This window comes from Pseudochaenichthys georgianus, chromosome 15 (assembly GCF_902827115.2).
Source record: "Pseudochaenichthys georgianus chromosome 15, fPseGeo1.2, whole genome shotgun sequence".
Taxonomy (NCBI): domain Eukaryota; kingdom Metazoa; phylum Chordata; class Actinopteri; order Perciformes; family Channichthyidae; genus Pseudochaenichthys; species Pseudochaenichthys georgianus.
In genome coordinates, this window is record NC_047517.1 from 2,026,162 (window position 1) to 2,049,001 (window position 22,840).

Here is a 22,840-nt window from a genome sequence, read left to right on the forward strand (position 1 = left end):
GTAGGTAATTCACTTCAGAAGCCATTTTGTTATATTCCATGGAATGCTCTTAACATCCGGTAGCAATGAATATATTAAATGCTTTGACAATAATTACAAAAAATTCATCTGTGGAAGCCGTAGTACTGTAAAAAGCACGACCAATCATCTGAGCCGGCCCGGCTAAAGTAACTGGATGGCCTACCTGCCTGTCAGCCTTCCATCTGTGCACAAACTTATCTCGTGCCCTCATTGGTCATGTGCGTGTTTGTGTGTGTTGGTGGAGGGGCTCTGTAAGGAACTCTGAAGGAAGGGGCAGATTTTTTTCGGTTGTGTACTTTCAAATTCATGCGCACTCGAGCAGGTTTCTCCATTCTTACCTACAGTAGGCTTACCTCCCTACCTTTAATAAATGCAGGCACATTTTTAGCGCCTATTCATACTAAATCAGTTGTCCCTCCCCCTGGTGCCAGGTCCAACAGATCCATCTTTAGGCTCAGCAGCCCTGTCCCCCCATAAGGCTGAACCTGAACCAGCTTTTCTCCAAACTGAAGGAGGTGAGCAGCATTGTGTTGAATGCCACTTAACATATCTGAAGGGAAACTGGAATACAATATATATATAACAAAAAGCTAACATCTAATTTAAATTATACATTTCAAACACAGTATTTTCCCACATAGCCAATGATCTATATAAAACAAAAAACTGCTTTTAGTCTATTTAGGATGATGGACCGTTTGAAGCATTGAGTGATCAGTCTGTAAACAAAATGTTAATCACCGACATTTTGGTTATGATATTAATACTAATGTTATTATATTAAAGCAGGGGTGAGGAACCTCCGGCCCAATGTGATATATTTTCATGGGGCCCAAAATGCCTGGCGGCGCCCCTGACTGTACCACACACACACTTACACACTGTACCACACACACCTACAGCTCCTAAAGCAGGGGTAGGGAACCTCCGGCCCCCGGGCCGTATACGGCCCGCGAGACCATTTGGTACGGCCCTCAAGGTAATTTTATAAACACACGGAAAAAAGAAAAAAACTAAAGAAATCTAGACCGCAAACAAATTAAACAAAGCGAGTACCTGTTTTTCCTGGCCAAGGTCAGGGTCCTTGAACACAACACCAGCCTAACGTGTCATCACATGGTATATGTCTCGTCTGACAGGAGTGCAGTTCTGACCGAGAGCACCGGAACGTCGCTACGGCACTTCCAAGCAGAACCCATAAGGAGCCGTACACATGCCGCAGTTTTTGCGTGGCTGTGTCTTTAGTTGAAAGCCCAGTGGCGATCTGCTCATCTGTCATACTGATCATACAATCAATAACTTTGTTGTTATTAGCATCTGGTTAGCTAGCTATGCTAACGAATATAACAAGCTTTTTCTACAACCAGTGAGGTAAAGGCACATCTTTATATGATCATTATAGTTATAAAAAAATAAGAGAATAAAGTAAACGGGTATAAAATATACTATATGACAGCAACAAATAGTTGTTATTAATAAACAAGAATACAGTTTGAAAGGAGAGTGATTTGTAAAATATCCATAAAGAAAACAAATCTGCTTACAGTTCTGTTTCATATGTGTTGAGAGATGTATCCATAGATCTCCTAATGTTGCTCTCAAAGCACCAGATTGATGCTTTTAACTTAAACAAATCTTCCCGGGGGAGCATGCTAAGTTAACCCCTAGAGGAGGTTAGGTCCCCCCCCTTATTTAAATCACATCCACATGGATAGGAAACTAAATACATTTGCACACATCTTGTGTCCAATATCTTTCTGTTTTGGTGGTCATGCCACAACTCTGCACGTGCATACATGAGTCATGGTAAGATATCTGGATTCAGAGGTTGCTTTTTCTTTGCACGGCATGAAAGAAAGGCCAAATGAATGGGCTGTGATTTTAGTATTTTTAAGCAGAGGTCAATAATTTGTACGGCCCTCGGAGGATGTTGTAAAAATTGAAATGGCCCTTGAGAGGAAAAACGTTCCCCACCCCTGTCCGAAAGCATAATCAGGCTACAGCCGTTGTGTATTTTATTATGTGAAGCACTCAATGGTCTTAGAAAAATATCGACTCTTTGTAGATATCTACTAAACTAAAGCAAATAAAGAGAGTAGGTCTGTTATACTGAGTGATATATATTTTACACACTGCTCTGCTTTCTGCACCTCACAGCTGTTCTCACTGTAAACATCGCGTTGGATGAGAGCAGTTTCTACAATAATATCCAGGGGATGCATGCAGAGCTGTCATTGGCTGAGATAAGTCCGGCCGTGCGTCACGCCTCCACCGTTCCCGGAAATGCATCCGCGGAGGAGCCATCAGTGTATCCTCGGTTATAGCTCCTCCAGAGAGCCTCCTTGACGCTCGATGCTCGATCCTCGGTCCTCGGTGTGCATTTAGAGAAATGAGACGTCCTTCAAAATGGCGCGCTGAAATTCATTTCCGGGTCACTACCGGAGGACCGAGGAGTCGAGGAGTTGAGGAGGGGACATTTGAGTATTGAGAACTGTGGGATCTGGAATGACAGGAAAGATTACTTTCAAAATAAAAACAGGAAGTGACCAGATCAAAACACAAAACTAGAGTAAAAACATAACTAAACCTAACATATCTGTCGAGTCACAACATTCTGTCCCACATGGTGATGGAGGTAAAGCAGGACCCACTCACCAGTGGTGGAAAAAGAATTCAGATCCTTCAAGTAAAAGTACTAATACCTTACTGTAAAAACAGTCCATTACATGTCATTGAGAATAGTACGTAAGTAAAGATATTTAAGTCTGAAGAGGAACATGTACTTAGGTATTAGGAGTCAAATTATTTAATGCAGAAAAAACTTGAAATGATTCAAATAAAATCCAAAATATTCAAATATTTTCACTCTCATTTTTGAGAGGTTGAAACTGTGAAATGTTACTTAACAAAAAATTACATAAAAAGTGTGCAAAATTGCTGCAAATTCATTTGTAGTTGTATTGTTTTAGGTATTCTAATATCATGTTGGATGGCATTATGTTACACAAGTGTTGTGTGTAAGAAAATACCAATGTATAAAGTACCAATGTAAAAAAATACTGAGGTAAAGTACACTCAAATGTATGCTGAAGTACAGTACTTGAGTCATTTTCTTATTTATATTTATACTGTTAATTACGGAGCCCCCTAGGGGACATGGAGAACAAAAAAAACAAAATGTTTTGCGAGATATCGCAAAACCTTACTTTTCATTTAGTACTTCCTGGTCAGTTCGGCTGCTACGGCAACACAGAAACCACAACAATGGAGTGGTTCATCGATTTTACTTTGAGCTTGGCCTTAAATATAAATATAACATCAGTGCTTGGCAATAGGCACGGGTTTCACACATAGACTGTATATATAAAAGGGTTTCACATAAGTGAAGACACCTCAAGAAAACACTTCCTCTGAGCTGAGTTATTGACAGATTCGAATTTTGCGGATCAATAACTCATAACGTTGTAAAAATACAAACAACATGACTTTACAATCATAGCCAGGTAGACAACGACCGAGTCGTTTTTATCAGAACAGTTCGATACGCCGTCATCCGAGCTAAACATCAAGAATTGGTCACAATCTGCAGCTGGAGGAAGGAGAGCAGTGCTTAGGGACCGTCTACAAACTGCAACGGGGTTTTGCGAGATATCGCAAAAGTATTGCGAGATCTCGCAAAGGGGTTTTGCGATATCTCGCAAAGGTTTTGCGAGATATCGCAAAACATTTTATTTAATTTTTTTTTCAAATGATTTTTTTTTTCTTCTCCATGTCCCCTAGGGGGCTCCGTAGTTAATACATGTTTGTTCAATTTTAATTTGACTTGTATTCTTATTAAGGAGCCGTGCAGAGGTCTGAGTGTATCAGAGTATAACGTGTCTTTATTGAGAGAGCCTAGGCATGGAAGCACATGCTGAACGGCGTTCTCCTTCACCTTCTCCATACCACAGAAGGAGACGCTGTAAAGAAGCAAAGAAGGAAGGAAGGATAGAGAGAGAGAGAGAGAGAGAGAGAGTGAGTGAGTGAAACAGTATAGAACACAATGTGAATACATATTTTGGTTTAAGTATCCATTTTAATCTACTGCAGAATTTCCTCTTACTCAAATTTAAAATCCTAGTAAACACTGATTGTTTTAAATCTGTTTTGGCCGACAAGGCAAACTATATTAAAACGTAGAATTCCAAAAATGATAAAAACATCTGGTTTGTATATGAAGTTTAAAGTCAAAGTCAAATCTGTTTGCCATCACTATATATTTATTTATAAATGGAAGGATATGAAAGTAAAGACTATGGAGGAGAAATCTTCTCTACTCTACCAGTACTGGAACACCTTACACAGTCTCATGCTGCCCTCTAGTGGCTGAAGGCAGTCCATGACACATACTGTAGTCCAGCACCACTACTGTACTGTAACATTCCCCATGATTTCACGAGAATTGCTTATAAACTTGATTTCACATTGATGACATGTTTTAAAAAAACAACGAGTTCTGTTTGGGTAGACTCCAGCTGGTAGACATGGATACATTAGATTGTGATTTGTGTCTTGATAGATTTGACGTAACTCTGACCCAGTTCAGTCTGAGTGAATTCCTCCTGGAGAGTTCATTGAGAGTTGAACCTCTCTCTGGTCTGATGAGCTGTGGATGCACTCGTTCGTTCATTGGAGGGTCCCTAGTTTGATACTAACTTGCTTCCTGTGTGTGTGTGTGTGTGTGTGTGTGTGTGTGTGTGTGTGTGTGTGTGTGTGTGTGTGTGTGTGTGTGTGTGTGTGTGTGTGTGTGTGTGTGTGTGTGTGTGTGTGTGTGTGTGTGTGTGTGTGTGTGTGTGTGTGTGTGTGTGTGTGTGTGTGTGTGTGTGTGTGTGTGTGTGTGTGTGATGTTCTATGTACCGCATAGCAATATTCAGTTAAAAGACATAAAGGCTTACGTAGGTTAAGGACAGCCGTTAATTCAACCAGATAACACAGCTCTAAATGAACTCATACAAATAATTTGACAAACTAATAAAGAGTTAATTAAAAACATTTGATATTTATCTAATCAAAATGTAACATCACCATCTCCTTACAGCCACCATTTCAATAGCATGTCTGAAGATTGACAACATATCACTGTGTAGGTGTGTCTCCTCTCAAAGTGTGAGGAGACACCTGCAGGTTTTATAGAACAATCTGACTTGCATCATGTTGTCTTCTCCTCTCTGCAGCTCCCCCTTGGACGCACCATACCTGGGTGTCACGGGGTTAAAGATGTGATGGTACCAGCGAAACGTCACCTCTGTGACAACCCCCACATCCAACCCAGCATCCAGCAGCACCCCGTGGGTCCACCCAGACACCAACGCTCGCCTGAAGAGAGGTCACCACAGATCAGAACACACTCTGAGATATACCTCCTGGAACCCCACCACAGAGGGCCAGTGGAGCTGCTGTAGCAACCAGGGCTGGGAGGAGACTTGCAAATGTCTTCTGTTTCAACTACCAGTTACTTGCAAGAAAATGTTATCAGTAACCTAATCTGAGTATAAAAAGTAATCGTACCTGATTTCTTTCCGTTACTTTTGGATTACCTCAATATCAAACATTTGGAAAACTGGACATCGGGATAAGCACTCGCCATCACCTTCGCTGCCATTACAAACAACTACAAGGGGGACATAGGGAGGGTGCCTTCAACCAATGTGATGCACACTGTGTGTGTCTCCCAGTCACAGTCATGTAGTGCTCATCCCAGGATGGCATGGTCACTTTCTCCTTCCACTCTTCTCTCCTTAACTCATCAGAGTACTCATTTCCCTCATATAGTTGATACGTGTAGGACCGCGTCCACATGATGTCTGTCCCTTTGTGGATGTGTGGACATATCTCTGTCCCTTTGTGGATGTGTGGACATATCTCTGTCCCTTTGTGGATGTGTGGACATATCTCTGTCCCTTTGTGGATGTGTGGACATATATCTGTCCCTTTGTGGATGTGTGGACATATCTCTGTCCCTTTGTGGATGTGTGGACATATCTCTGTCCCTTTGTGGATGTGTGGACATATCTCTGTCCCTTTGTGGATGTGTGGACATATCTCTGTCCCTTTGTGGATGTGTGGACATATATCTGTCCCTTTGTGGATGTGTGGACATATCTCTGTCCCTTTGTGGATGTGTGGACATATCTGCAGAAGACTGCCAGGGCATGATCAGAGTGTTGGACTGCATTATAGTTGTATAGTTGAATTATGCTCTGTTAGAATGGCGATACAAAAAGCCTATTGAAGCATATTAGAACGTGACTGATTAGTCCTTATTACTTGTGGAAGTCATTGTGTTCTAAAAAATAGTATTATAGAGCTTTGTATAAAAGAAGTAGACAAAGTCACTTGACACACCCTGTCGGTTTTGCGACTACAGATTTGAAGCCTCTGGTTTGTCATTGTTGCCGTCACCACGTTGTGACACGACAGGGTGGAACTCCGTACAACCAAAACATTATTTGTATGCGACCAAAATATCACCAATAACATTCAGCAAGTGAACACCTTCTGAGAGGGGTTGTGTTGTGGGAGGGAAAGACGAAAAGCATACCCTGCTTTATAGACTACAGTATTCAACTCTAAATGGGAACATACTATATACAATTATCATCAAGCTTTATTGAAAAATATTTAAACTAGATCTAAATCAGACTTTGTATTGCAACCAGTGCAGTCGCCCCCTGCTGGGTATTAGAGGGGATGCAGGTAAAGCTCTTCCATGTTGGCTTCACTTTTCAGAGCCCTTGGTTTTGTTCTGTTGGAGACAGATGTTGTCAGTGCTCTCATTCCCTTTAGTAGATTGGTCTATTATGGCGCATTTCCACTGCAGCGGAGTAGCCCGGTTTAAGCGTCCCTAAGCGTCCTCGCTCAGGCCTCGGGCTGCCTCGCTGGCCGTCCGAGGCCGTGGCGCATTTCCATTACAGTTTAGGACCTGGGGTAGTTACTATAGCAACGCAGTGTAGGCGGGGCGATCGGCTTCACATTTCGAGTTGTTCCGTCGAGCTCCCACTGGATTTTATCATCACCAATGAGATGTAGGAACGTCGTCACCTCCTCGGTCGACCACGGTGTGCTTTTATTTGACGTTGCCATTTTTGTAGCTCCTCCGTTTACAAAAATGCTGTTTATAAAAATGTTGCAATGCAAGCTTGCTTCTAAATATATATGCGATGCTAGGGATGATCTCGCGCGCGATCTTGTGACGATTCTCTCTGACCAATCAGCAGTCAAGAGTGTTGATGTCACTAGTTCAGCCCAGGCCCTGGCCCTGGCCCTGGTCTGATAGAACCACCATTTTATGGGGCCGGAAAAAGAGGGAAAAAGTACCCGCTAGCCGGCGCTGCGCTATATGGAAAGGCCACCAAAAACTGGCCTGGCCGCTTGAGGACGATTAAGGACGCTTAAACGGGGCTACCCGCTGCAGTGGAAATGCGCCATTAGAGAGACATCTAATGTATTCTGTATATGTTATAGTGTGTATTCTTAGATACCCTTCTGGAGATAAGTCTTTGTTTACTGCATATATGTTTATATTTGCTTTTAATGTTTATTTTATTTGTATTTTATTCTATTTTGAAGAGATATTGTTCTATTTTAAGAAATGGTGTAATTCTTTTACAATGAGTGTCAACATGCTGCTGTGACAAAACCATGTCCCTATTGGGATAAAGAACGTTTCTACCGATCTGTCTACACGGAAAAACTAAGGTCGATCTTTTTAATTAAATGTATCATGTCAACAATTTTCACAGAACAGTATTAAGTTAGTTGAAGTCAATAATATTAAGTTGAAATATGTTCAACCTAACATTATTGCTTTGAACTAAACTAATACAGTCAAGTGAAACGTGTTGACATAATACATTTAATTAAAGTCACGTTTCAGTTGTTTCAGTCGGTCCTGTCGTGTAGTGCATTTTAGTTGGGTGATAGAGTAACTTTTTAACTGAATGTTAAGAAAGAGAACGATTTGGTTTTACAAAAGTAGAGAGAAATGTGTGTTAGTAATTGTAAAAACAATACTAAAAAAAGTCATATGGTCTGATAAGAGGAACCGGCCTGGTCAAACAAACCCAACATCCTGGACACTACTGCAGCACTATCAGTGAGGTCACATGTTAGAATGAGCTTCCACAGGAAGCGGGTGCTGCCGGTTCCCCAGAGAGGGCCACGGACATGCAGCCAGGGCTGGGCCAGCTGCAGCCTATAGGAGGAAGAGTCACATTGTCACCATGGCTCCAGGTCCGGATGTGAAGAAAACCCAGTGATAAGATATCTTTAAACGATATGTGACTGTTACTTGTGTTGCTCAGGTTTGGAATGTACCATATCTGCACAGGTACACAGAGCAAAGCGGTGTTACAACCATTTTTCAAACTCATTTCATAATTGTTTTTCAGAACAATTAACAAAACAGACTCCAGAATATTTTTAATTAAAAAATAATATTGAATAATTAAAGTATTTTACACGTTTTCTGCAGGAACAAGAACAATCAATCATTATGTAGATCATAACATGCAACGGCCTCCTGATTGAATCAGTGAATGGATCTGTTGTGTCATTACGTTTTTGTCGAATGCTTTTTTGATGAGGTAATATCATCATGACATCATAGTGTTTGTGCCTGCATTAAAACAAATCAAACAAGGTACGTTTAGTTTCCCCTGGTTAACTATAGCTGTAGGTGCTTTCTATTAACGTGAATTATTTTAACATTTCCCTCAACATCTTGGAACACAACCTGTGAAAACCCTGACATCTGGAAACTTCCATATCCATACTAGATCACAGATGGATGTATATTGATTGAAATTCCCAGCACTTATACATGTGAACCTTTCAGCGCGTCGGATCTGTTTTAATAGATGACAATGCATTTTTAACAGTGTCCAAGGATTTTTAAAACCAGTAAAGTAAAAAATGGAGCCTAAAGAAAAGTGTCTATCTTCAAGAGCCTGTGTGTGAGGCACAGTGACGGGGGGCGGGGTACTTACGGCCGAAGGGCTTTGAACTGCCCGTTTTGAGGAAGTACTTGCTCTTTGAAACGCCATCAGTCACAGTGAACCTGTCGGCATGGGAGCCCATCAGAGGGCACTTGTTGTCCGCACATGGGAAACACTTTCCCTGTGGAGACAAGGACACGGTGAGGTGTGAAGAATGAGCTCACCCCGTCATGCAGCATATCACTCTTCTCCTGTCAATGAACACTCAGACAAAACGTGACAACCCAACAAGATGTTCCTCCTTATACTCCTTCAAAATGCTACAGATTGCCACCTTATAAATGAAGGTGGAGAGAGGTGCTGGTCTCGGTAAGTTAGTGTGTGGGAACAGGCTGACTTTGTGGCTGTCAGCCCCGCCTGCAGGAACAACAGCAGACAGGAGAGCGTTTACGAGGTGAGTGACAAGGAGGTGCTGTCATCTCTCAACGGGGACATAGTCATATGAGGTCATGCTCGGCCCTCCCCCGGCCTCCTTTGATCCGGACATGTGTCCGAAGCAGGGATAAACTGTCATTAACACCAACAGCTGCAGATACAAGCCCTCCCCGTGGAAGACATGAGGGAAGCCCATTTACATCGCCCCCTCAGCTGCAACAAAAATCCAATCTTGCCGAATCAACTTCTGAAACCAAATAAATGGTTCACAGCCGTATCAGTGTCCTACAGCAACAGGTGGCAGCCCATACACATGCTGTGATGGTGGAGTTTCCCCCCCCCCCCCAGTCACTTTTTCAATTGAGGACATAAGATGCCGCTCAGCTCCTCTTGTACTGCTCGTACCATCACCAGCTTTAAACACCATTGTGATGTACGAATCTAACTGTCTTACAACTTCACATGCAGACATCAATCCCTCCACCAAACTGTTGGGAAATATTGATACAAAAATAATTCTAGATCAGGAGGCAAACCTCTACATCAGCATTTATGACACAAAGAAATTATTCATTTCAATTGAACCACCTAATCTTGTGGATTCATTCGAGAAGGAGATTATATCCGTGCAGATCTTCTGGTGCATCTTGACATGCTTTTGACCTTTGACCCTGAGCTGTATGGCTCAATCCAAGCTGATATAACGCTGTTCTGTTGGAGCGTGGTGTGGTTTGATGTCAATAATGCAGCGACTGACTAAAACAGTTAGCAAGAATGCTAACTTTGTTTGCTATTGTGGTGAACGAGTGCTAGCAGGCAGCTCCATAGCATGTTGTTAGCTATAAGTAGATCATCTTCTGCTCTGACAGACAGGCTGGATCTACAACGTCACTGTGCGCAGGAGATCTGTCCTGAGGTGCAGGATGTAGGCAACGGCAGGAACTCAAACTGATTTTGTTTTACTTAAATATGTGTATACATTTAAATAGGGAATATTGCAGTTTTGCTGAACCATTTGCCTGAGAGGAGTTGACCCTCTGACTTCGCAGATAGAGTTTTCAACAACATACTTACATAAAAGTTTCACAATATAATAGATGTAATCTGCCATTTATAGAGTTAAGTGTATTTAGCTATCAAATAACAATTTTAATGAAATATAGGATTGAAGAAAGGGTTTTAAAATGTTTAAGGTATTTTCACAGTTGGTACTGCTACTGTTACTTCGATACAATATTTCTATAATCCTTCCTCCAAAGATCAATGTCAAGGCAAAATGCAATCCAAAAAGACCTAGGCAAGACCAAACCCCTAAGTAATGGAAACCAGATATATGTTTAGTAGTTGTAGTGTTAGTCATGTTGCAGTCATCAAACTTCTTGATACCTGGCAAACAATTGAAAGGTGATGAAAGGGAGGAAGAGAAAAAGTGAGATGGACTGTGAGGTAAAAGAGGGTGAGGTACAGAGAAATAAGAAAAGAGTTTATGTAGAATTATTGAACTTCAGATAGCTACTTATGAACTCATGGCCTTCTGACTAGGATCATTATACATTGCAGACAGACAGACAGACAGACAGACAGACAGACAGACAGGCAGGCAGACAGACAGACAGACAGACAGTCAGACAGACAGACAGACAGACAGACAGACAGACAGACAGACAGACAGACAGACAGACAGACAGACAGACAGACAGACAGACAGACAGACAGACAGACAGACAGACAGACAGACAGACAGACAGACAGACAGACAGACAGACAGACAGACAGACAGACAGACAGACAGACACACACACACAGACAGACACACAGACAGACAGACAGACAGACAGACGCACGCACGCACACACACACACCACAGCTTCTGTTGTTTCTCAGTGAGGGCCAACTCCAGGCGCTCCGACACCTCCAGCTATGCAGCCCTGCCCCCCCTCTCCCCATCATATCTATAGGATCAAAGTGGTAGATTCAGCTGTGCCAAAGACCCCCCCCCCCCCAGACCCAGGCATTGCACCAATGCTGCTACTTGAGCCTGCTGCTCGGCGGCACATTTCAAAAGAAGGCCGTCGGCATATTAGAAAATATTTGCTCGGATAGGTCCTGCAGGAATAACTCCGCCTGAGGTTTCTTCACGATGTTTCCATTGGGGCAACTCCAATATTACAGGGGGGGGGTTCTGCACTGTAAGTTGCATGGTAGATGAAAAAGGATGAATGAGTCATTGTTGTATTTTTAAATGGTCTAATTCGACAATATTAAACTACAATAAACATAATCCTTTCTTAAGAAAGAGTTTTTTTTAAACTGTATGATCCTCGTAGAAGATGTTATTTATGGTAATGTAATGCATTATGTTTGATGTACTCAGAAACAGCTCGGCACCTCAACATACAGACAAGGGTTGTCCTGGTTTATAACACAGGTTATGGTGTTAGCACGAGGGTCTCTGGGAACACGTCGACTGTTTTAGAAGCTTACTTAAATGAGTTGAGTCTCCTTGATACATCCATCCCTCCAATATCTTCTGTTCATCGGGGGCCTGCAGCCAGAAAGACCCCCTTCTTCAGCGCAGTGTCCACCAGTGGGTCCTGGGGTTGCTGGTACTATGCACAACCTTTAGTCCAACACCTTTTGCAACAGCCCCCACTCAGACCTGATGGTACAACATGAACACCGGCTGGCCTAGGTCGCTCTTGTACACTCGTGAAGGCACTCGCACATAAATGGTGCTTTTAATGGTCCATCAATGTCTAGCACAGAAGTCCAACAACAAAGCAGCAGTTGGTTTCAGATCAGGACCGCCCTGCCTCCAACCCCCCTTCACCCTGCTCTCTCCATCACTGCCCATGTCAGCATTGAACACAACCAGAGTCCCCTTTGGTTTCCCTTCCAGCATGAGACCCTGCCTCAGAGACTCCACTCTGAACTGCTGTTGAACAACCTGTCGATTCCAGCACACCAACACTCTGAGTACTGAGTATGAATAGTTGTTAGGGGGTGCCAAGACCAGGCCCCCTGGGTCAAGGCCCGGCTACCTGACGCCCTCTGTCAGGCTCTTCTCCCAGGTGCGGCTCAGGGAGGGTGCACTGTTTCTCTTTGCTGGCAGTAGCTTATGTAGGTTTAATTGAGTCAGCACAGCACAACAATGTAAACAAAAGTGAAATAGCCAACATGACATTAAAGAACTATATTTATATAGCACTTTCCTAGCCTTTGAGTGAAGTGCTACAGTCCTTGTTTGATCATTTGATTATACTAAAATCATCATTGTGATCATTGAGTTCCCATTTTGATTCCATGTTTAGTGAGATGTGTATGTCTCACCCTGCCAGAAGGCGTCCAGGTCCGTGGACTGGCCTTTGTTGGCGGAGCAGCCAGGCATCAGCTCTCCTCCGTTGGGGTAGAAGTCGATGTGGCCGACAGATTGGGACATCCCCAGACCCTATGGGATGCTTTTACAGAGACATATGTTTCTTTTATTGATTTGATCAAGATTTAACACAGGTGATAAGGCCACACAGTTCCCTTAATGCCTACCCTATGATGCAACTTTAAAAAACAGTTATCATGCTGCATTTATCTGTGGCCTTTCAGTTGAAAGGCCACAGATAAATAAATAAAAGTAAGAACACCTGTCGTCGGTGAAACGCCCTCCTTACTGCAGAACGTCTCTCATTATGTTATAATGTGTTTTAACGGACGTTGTCTGATTGTATAATCATATGCGCGGGCTGCTAGTGTCTGTTGACCTCCAGATTAACAGCAGCATGAGAATAACCTGCCGAAAGTGCCGATGCTCCATGGCGGAGGCTCCGGTAGAAATTGCCGGGATTCTCGTTTTTACCCCCTTAATGCCTGACCAATGGTTGAACAACAGTTCCGTGCACATGACTTGTGTTTAAGTTTACAGTCCGTTTGAGTTTTGCCCGTGTGAACGCAAACCGAACCTTCTGAAAATGAAACAATGTAACAAACTGTGGTCTGGTGCGCACAGTGGCGGCGCCAGGGTATGGCTGGGGTAGGCTACAGCCATACCAAGTAATGGCTTAGCCCTACCTTAGCCCGACCATAACAAATTCTGTTAAAGTAAGCATGTTGAGAACACGGATTGCGAAAATCTACCGGTCGTGTCCACAACACACAAACTGATCCTGCTGTAACAACAAGTGCACGTTGCTGACGCTGGTTGAGACCATTCGGGCTTATGCTAGAGGGGTGCAAGGAATAGTCTAAGTAGTGGGGGAGTTGTATACACTAAAGGTGTGGACATTCTCTCACGTTATAATATCAGCGCGGCCGCGGTCAGATCAAAATGCCTCCGAATGCAATTTGAACAGACCTACAGCCAATCAGAGCAACGCAACGTTGGGTCTGCTGCGTCATGCATTACTGATTCGTCGATACGTCACGTTCAGTGAAAAGTCCCCAAACTCGCGCCGAGTAAATTGCAGCAGACAGCAGAACTTCTAGGATTAATTGTATATGTCGGATGGATAGATTTGCTCTTAAACGCCCTCGCATTGAGGTTCAAGTCGAACAGGTGCCAGAGTCACACGACCCACCTGAAGAGTGAAGAGTGAGTTTTGAATATATTTTGTAATAATGGGTCATTTGAAAAAGTGTTTTGTATGATAGAGATACAGGCCACCTGTTGTGTGCTGTGTCCGTCTCTCTCTGTTTACCTGTGTCTGTGTCTCTCTCTCTCTCTCTCTGTCTCTCTCTCTCTCTCTCTCTCTCTCTCTGTTTACCTGTGTCTGTGTCTCTCTCTCCTCTGTCTCTCTCTCTCTCTCTCTCTCTCTCTCTCTGTCCTCTCTCTCCTCTCTCTCTCTCTCTCTCTCTCTCTCTCTCTGTTTACCTGTGTCTGTGTCTCTCTCTCTCTCTGTCTCTCCTCTCTCTCTCTCTCTCCTCTCTCTCTCTCTCCGTCTCTCTCTCTCGTCTGTTTAACTGTGTCTGTGTCTCTCTCTCTCTCTGTCTCTCTCTTCTCTCTCTCTCTCTCTCTCTCTCTTCTGTCTCTCTCTCTCTCTCTCTCTCTCTCTCTCTCTTCTCTCTCTCTGTTACCTGTGTCTGTGTCTCTCTCTCTCTCTGTCTCTCTCTCTCTCTCTCTCTCTCTCTCTCTCTCTCTCTCTCTCTCTCTCTCTCTCTCTCTCTCTCTCTCTCTGTTTACCTGTGTCTGTGTCTCTCTCCTCTCTCTGTCTCTCTCTCTCTCTCTCTCTCTCTCTCTCTCTCCTCTCTCTCTCTGTTTACCTGTGTCTCTGTTTCTCTCCCTCACTCTCTCTCTCTGTGTCAATTCTATATGCCAACTTGTCTTGTTTCTGCCGCTGCGTAGCGGGGAATTAGCAGAATAGGCTATTGTATTGTTTAACTCACACCTGTTGCTCTCGATGTAATTTAGCTGATAAAAGGAGACTAATAAAAGCTAATAAAAGCCTCACGCGTGCGTTTGACTGTCAAGGGGTGCGATATAGCGTGTATGTAATTGCATTACAAATACTGACTTCAGCCCCACCACTGTATGGGTTAGCCCTACCATAGATTACCCAACACAAATACTCTGGCGCCGCCACTGGGTGCGCACCAGAGAAGCGGACTATTAGGTGTGAATGCACCCTAAAGAAACATCAAGCCCCACATTGATCTCATTCATCATAATGAAAAGTGATGTGTACCAAGTTCGGAGTGGAAAGGAAGTCCATCAGTGTGAATGACGTCCACAAAGGTGGCGTCGCTGGTGTCCAGGCGGACAGACGCATCAGTGTCCTGGAAGTACGGCTCAACTGGGTCCAGTCCTGAGCAGAGAGAGGTGTTCAATCACTGAGGGTTCCCTGTCATTTATCAGACTCTATCACTGCAACACATGTCTAGAAAGGTGGGCAGTGTGTGTGTGTGTGTGTGTGTGTGTGTGTGTGTGTGTGTGTGTGTGTGTGTGTGTGTGTGTGTGTGTGTGTGTGTGTGTGTGTACCTGTGCTGCGTGCAAGGCCGGGGATCCTGCTGCCGGCGGCTCCTGCAGCGTGAGCTCCGAGGCTGTGTCCGATGATGTGGAACTTATCAGACTGCTGCCTGTACTGGCTCTGTAACATGTGTGTTCAATTCAGAGTTACTGTACACACTGTGTGTCGTGTGTCGTATGTGTGTGCCCCTGAGAACTTAGATATACTGTAGGGATGACACTTTTAGCTGTTGGAGGCAGCATGAAAATGTTTCATATACAATTTAGCATATGTGTATGAGGATGAATGTATGCACGTGTAAAAACTATTATTAAAGTCTTACTAAAAATCTGTCTCTCCCGAACTCCGCTGGAATACTCCTCTAACCCATCAGTGTAATAACAGTGTAATAACAGTGTAATATGGGTGACATATGGGTCTTCCATGGGTGTAATACTCGTCTCATAAGGGTGTGATGACAGTATATCCTGGGTGTAACATGGGTATAATATGGGCGTAATAGAGGTGCAATGGTGTAATAGGGGTTTATAAATGTGTAATATGAGTGTAATGCCAGTGCAATAACGAGATGAGGGTGAAATAACAGTCTATTATGGTGTTATAAGGAGAGTACAGGTGGTATAATTGTTTAAAATTGGTATAATAAAGGTGTAATAATGGTGTAATATGGGTTGTTTTAATGTGTAATATGGCTGTTATAACAGTCTAATATGGGGGTAATACCAACAAAAAGCAATTAATACATTTGCAAATATGAATATGTAAATGCCTGTTTAAGGTGCAGTCCAGGATGGTTATAACCTTGGCTAGGACTAAACCAAGCCCCAACATGTCTCTGCCTTTCAGAAGGATTAGGCACAGTTAGTGAGGGGCTCTCTGAGGTTACCTTGAGGAAGGAGATCATGGAGACCACCTGGGCGGACACCAGCCTGGCGTTGTTGGCAGCCTGCACGTACTGAGTCCTCACGGCTTTCTTCCTCTCCACAGCAACGCAGCTCACATCCTCCCAGGTCAGCATGGCCTGCAGACAGCAGCAGCAGAGGTGTGTGAGCGTCAGGGGAATACTAAGTGAGTTCAAGTAGTTAGAAAAGTTAAATCGGTTGATCTGATAGTGACCGGGAACTAATGTAGGGAATACTCTACATGTATGTATTCGCTTCACTTACAAACACTAGTTGATAAAGCTGGACAGAACCTTTCAGAATGTGCTCAGTGGCCTCACTTTGCTTCTAGTTGAGAACCCACACACTGCAGGGACTCTCTCACCACATGCGGCCCCCTCCCCATGATAGCATTCAGCCCAGGTGCACCAACACAATACAATATAAGTGATTGTGTGTAGAGTTCACAGCATGTTGCTCTATCTCACGGATCAGTGTGTGCATGTTTCTCTGGTCCAAAGCACTTTGTGGATTATCAGTGCTGTAACTGTCTTGAGTCCCAAAATCAACCCTTTGGGATCAGTTCCTTATTTTCCTCATGAACTGCCAACCACAGCGAACACTGTGTTTATACTGTATAGACTTGACACCGTGTGAAGGCCTCACTGGAGCAGGTGACTTCCAATAGAGCTGCACACTCTAAACACCAATTCAGGCGACCTTTCAGCTCCACTTCATGAAATGCATGGTTGCAAGATAAAAATGTGAGTTCATTGATTTAGATAAACATTTTAAGTTGCAAACATTAATTTATAAGTTGTGTTGACGTAATAATGTTGGTAATTACATCAACTTAATATTGTGTGTCATTTGAACTCTGATTTCTGCGTTAAGTGACTTCAAACTAAATTCAAGTTGTAGTAAGTAATGCAATGGCTTGATAACTTCATTGTTCTACACCTTGAGTTAAGGGTTTCAAGTCCACTCCCACTTAACATGCCTGGACAAGTTCCCACAGTTAAGACAAATAGAAATATACAAAGGACATGTTAAGGTGAGTGTCATCTTGTGTCATTCAGATACAGCAGATAGCCTGTAGTTGCACTGTAGGCAAACTGCTGTTTGACCAACACTAGCAGCCTTTGAACTGTGAATAGTTCTGTGAGAGGATACAAAGTAGAGGCTACTGTGAGAGTACAAATACTTTGGTTACTATTGTGATATCGCTTTTTATTCAGAATGAATCTCGTGAAGCAGATCAAGGATGCTTCTTGAGGTAGGATCGATATTCAGAGTTGTCATTGAAATGCAAGTTTTTGGCAGTCACCCATTCAGAATATATTCCTTTAGGTCATTTCTCTTTTTTTCCTTTTTCAAAAAGAGCACAATACAATTGAAGTACGCAGAGAACTATAGCATCCGCTGCCTTGTCGTGTGCCTTGGAGAAAAGCAAGAGGACCTTTTCAAGGAGTTGAGCGAAGTAATCTTGAAATAAAATAAAATCCACGGGCCCAGTGACACAGGACAAAAGCACTGCCCTCTGTCGGCTACATTCTGAAGCATATTGCACTTTTAGCCACACCCCAATCAATAGTATCTTAGCAGCGTTCAGCGTGGATAGGTGTTGACAGCGATGGCATGGGGAAAGGATTGTGTAACATTTGAAAAGTGGCTTCTGCTCTTCTCTTAACCAGCTCACATGTCGTATGGAACCTGCTAAAAGATGAGAAGGGACACTAAAACTTATCTACAAAATCTGTCCACATGCATTTAAACACTAGGCAAAGTACTCAAAAGCACCTCTGTGTGTCTTCAGGACCACGTTGCCATGACGACACACACATGCAGACTCAATAGGTGAAAACAATACCAGCGTTGCTTTAGCAGCTGGTAACAATGGCTCTGAATTCGCTAAGAGTTTAAAAAGTATGCAGTTACCTAATTCATTATCTCTGATGCGCTAACCTATGATTTAATGTGCTTCAAAAGGACATGAATATGGCCTTCCTCAGTGACCGGTCCGCCCAGGGTCTGACCGCACGATGCAGCCATCGTGGTCCAGGGAAACACATGAGCAAGCATTCTGCGTTAAATGTGTTCACACTGTTTGAAACAACGACTGTCGGCAGTGCAAACATCTTTGTTACATCTTTTGTGAAATGGATGTGAGATCTGCAGACTGGCGGCCATGGAGAGTTTGTTTCTGTAGTTTCACAAACACTTTACAGATTTAACATATCTGGCACTGGTTTTAAATCTGCAAAGGCCTCTAACCTCGATGTGATGGCAGCATGTATTAGCTGTGTCCCCATGTCCCATGGTAATACGGCTAATGTGTTTATTTATTATTTGTGGGGCAATTTAAATTTGTGTTATTTATCTTTTTTATCAAGATTGAAATGAAGCTCAGCGCAAGTTCTCTCAGGAAGACTGGGTGTATACATTCACTCCGCAGCTGCATATAACCAGCTCATCACAGGCGTTCTCTTTAACCTATTACATTTCACCTCATTCTCCAGCAGCCAATCAGCGAGCTGCAGCCAAACTATAACATGGTTCTCCTCTCTCCTGCAGTCAGCTGTGACTTCAGGTGTTCATGCACCTTATCATACTGTGTGGCATGGGTCCATAAATGTTCAAACACATGAAGTCTCTCCTGATTGAAACATCAGGTGTTGAAATAAACAACTGCAGTTCAAAATAAAAAGTGAATTGCCTAATTTGTTGTTGTGGAATCAATTCATTTCTTTCTTTAAAGGCAAAAACATGAAAAAGCTAAGAAAAAAAAATATTGAAAACAATATATTTGGAGCAACTTAATTTATAAATGGTTGTCAACTTAAAAACGTGTGTTCACAATGAGGGTAATTAAGTACATACAACTTAAAATCACTTTTAAATCATGTGGTAAAAGAAGTCGGAACAACTTAATCTTTTGAGTAATCAACTTAAAAACTTGTGTTTATGCTCCAGTTATTAAGTAAGTGGTAATTAAATACACCTCTGACTGTAGAGGAAAAGCCTTCTCCCCTAACTCAAATAACTTTGTTGCTTTAAGACAATTTCATTAGAAGTTGTCTTAACTCAATAAACATCCATGCAAACTGTTGCGTTGATTTTCTTTGTTGAGCCAAGGCCTCTGTTTTTAGAGTCAGGCTCTGAAGGCCTTTATTTGATAGACACACTCCATAGGTTTGGAATCTGCTGCTACACACTGTGATTGGGTCGTCTGTCTGAGAGGACCACACACACTACATGTGAGAATGGGCTCTCGTGTTTTCGCTTATAGAAAATCCTCTTTACAATTCAATGTAAGTTGGTGAAGGGTTTATTCGGTACATCAAGAACAACCTGGTTTAACCAGACTCACAGTGTAAGGGCAACAGAGGCAAATATCCCTCTGAGAAAAAGTTGAAAGGAATAAAAGAAATCATTCACGTCACTTGGAAAAGTATCAAAGGGGATTTGAGTGTCAAGTGCAAATGATGACTCTAACAAGCTGGAATAATGTTGATATGGAGGGCCTGCTCATATGGAGGGCCTGCTCACCTTACACGTCTCCTGGGGCCAGTCCTCGTCTCCTTCCTTCAGATACCCAGGAATGATGAAGCGGGTCTTCCTCGTCCCGCTGAAGTCTGACGCCTGGATGCTTTTATCAGCCTTTATATCCTGACAGTTTCAAAAGAAAAGCAAAGGTAAACTAATTGAAAGATGTATCTAGCTTTAGTCTTCATTAACACAATACTCACTTGCCCAATATTAAGGTATCCATATAGATCCCTTAAATCCACAGGAAGTGGACATTCCACAGCAACATTTTGAAAAAAACAACTGATTGAAGTTGATGTGAAGCTTGAGAATGTAACCCACTTTAATCGTCTAACGATATCATCCAAATAATGTGTTTGTTCATCCATCACTGATGTTGACATCATTATAGAAGAGGATATATTGGCTGCCAGTTTAGAGGAGAGGAGACATGTTAGCCCTGATGAACCATTTGAATGTTCACGTGGGCATGGTGAAAGTGTTATATAATATCTCAAACCCTCTGTATTGGTTCACTGATCCACAGATAGTGTTTCCATACGCACACAGGATGAGAGACAGCATCTCTTTCCTAGCTGGAATGAAAAAGGAAATGAAAGCTGCTCTTGCCTGGTAGTAACGGTCCTTCTGGGTGAAGAGGAGGAAGCGGGTGCCAGGGCAGGGCGGAGGATGGTCTCTGAGCGGTGCCCCCCCACGGAGGCAGGTCATCAAAGCAGCCGAGCCCATCGAAACAGACCCCAGCCGCTGAGGACACGCAGGACACAGAACTGAGACCTGACCACATGTGAGGGTCCACAACCCCTCGTGCATCCTGACACCTCGGACACATTGTTTTATCATAAAGGACTTTTTCTACAGAACTTTAGGGAAAAGACAGATGATGAAAGTTGCAAACATTAAATATATTTGTATTTAAAAAGGACAAGTTTCAAACATATCTTTGGTTTATTATATGCACTTTACCAGATTATAGCTTTACGATCAAATATATTAAAACTAAATTAAGAAAACACAACAACAAAAAGTTAAAACAAGATACAAGACACACAAAATAAAAACACAAACTATAACACAAAGTCATTGAACATTAGATTTCATGTTCAGTCTAAAGTGGATTCGATTTATTTGGACTGTATCCAGTTTTCTGGGAAACACACCAAATGTGTCAGGCTGAGCGTGTAAAAGGAATCCTTAAGACATTTAGAGTATTTGCATTTGATTGGATATTGTATCAATAAGGAACATGGACACTTAGGCCTGAATATTGAACTGTTATATAGCTTTAATAAAGAAGTGACCAGGCTGCAGTTTGTGATACTGTCAGACATGTTGGAGCTTTGATTGATTGAATGTATTCTTGATTAAAAAAAGACAAAACTCACTACATAGAATAAAAACACATGAAAGCCTGAAGGCGTTTTTCCATTATGGTTCTCCAGTAAAACACTTCCCACAGCACATGCACACAACGACACCACGGTGCAGAGCCACTTATATATTGAACCAATCAAACTCTAAGACCCCTTTACCTTGCATTTAAATACAGTATATACTGCTGTATATACTGTATTTACGCTCAGTGTATTTATTCTTATTTATACATTTGACATCTATTTACCTTTACTTGTATCATTTATTTTGTACAGACTGCTGATAGATAAGTATAGAACTGACTGTTTGCACTCTGGTTAGACCCTCTTAATGTCTTTACACTCTGCCTGCATTATGTAATGAGAATAAAGTAATCTAAACTAATCTGATTTCAGTGAAAGCAAATAGATAAATCCAATTTACCTGCTGTTCCGATGAGGACAAAGAGCAGACTCCACATGTGTGACATCTGTGGACATGAGGGTTTTTAGTTGTTAAATAAAGGAACAGAATGGCGAACAGGCTGATGTTGTGTACTTACCTTGAGTCCAGACCACAACGTTGTGAGCCCACTGGTCAGCTCTTGAAATACTGCCGCTAGCTGACGGTGTGCCACGCAGCAGTGCGACACACACAGGTGAGGCACACATACATGTAGAGGTGAGGAACAGGTCAGCAGTTACATGTGTTCTTCACGTGTTCTTCATGCTCTGAACTGTTCCAATGCAGATGTCCTCAGTGACTGGAACATGTCTGTTCTCAACCCTGTCTCCTAAAAATTACGTTCCCACAGAACTAAACTGCATTCTGAATTACGTTTAGCTAGAAACGTATTTACTCCCACGTTACGTTTGTTATGAACGTATCTCAAATACGTTTATTTTCTACATATCTTTGCCATTTATTGTCTTGCTTATAATAATGATAATAATCATTTATAAATATCATTTTAGAGCACACCTTTGAAATCGACAATCGGGTTCGATATATGGTTAAATTAAAATCAGTAGGCGAGGCTGTAATTTCGCCAGCTGTTACTCTCATGAGCGAGGCAGAAAATAATAGTTTTAACATGCCAAAAAGCTGCTGTGTCGTTTATTGCACCTCAAACATTAAAACAAATCCAGAGTTACGTGTTTCTGTACTTCCTCTAAGAAGAAAGGACAGCAACAGAAGAGCTCTGTGGCTTCAGGCTTGATCGCTGTTCAAATGACAGCGTTGGTTTCCCCAAAAGTGGGCGGGGCTGTAAAGTGACGTAGATTTTATTCTCATCTATTATTCAAAACCATTCTATTTATTCTAACGTAAATGACATGCCAGTGTTTTATCTTTTTATTTATTTGTTTTGATTTTAAATCGTATAATGTCGGACTTTTTTTGTCATCTTTGAGGAAAATAAATGGGGTTTAGAGCCTCAAAATACTGAAATCTGTATTTTTTAAAATCTCTTCCTTCTAATTTGTTATTCTTTTCTAAATAACACACTGTTATTTACTCAACAATAACACACAATTATCCTTGTTTTTATTTATTCGTTTAATTCTATAATCATGGGCTTTTAAGCATGCTTTTTAGCTGTAAATAAAGTCACCAGAAACAGACGGGACATTTTGAGATTTAGGATGGCCGAAGACACTACACTACCCATAATCCC

General features: G+C 42.3%; 1 pseudogene; it reads right to left on the bottom strand.

The window, feature by feature from the left end:
* Positions 1 to 4,338: 4,338 nt before the first annotated feature.
* LOC117459955 (inactive pancreatic lipase-related protein 1-like) lies at positions 4,339 to 21,655 on the bottom strand (annotated as a pseudogene).
* Between the last annotated feature and the right edge of the window lie 1,185 nt (positions 21,656 to 22,840).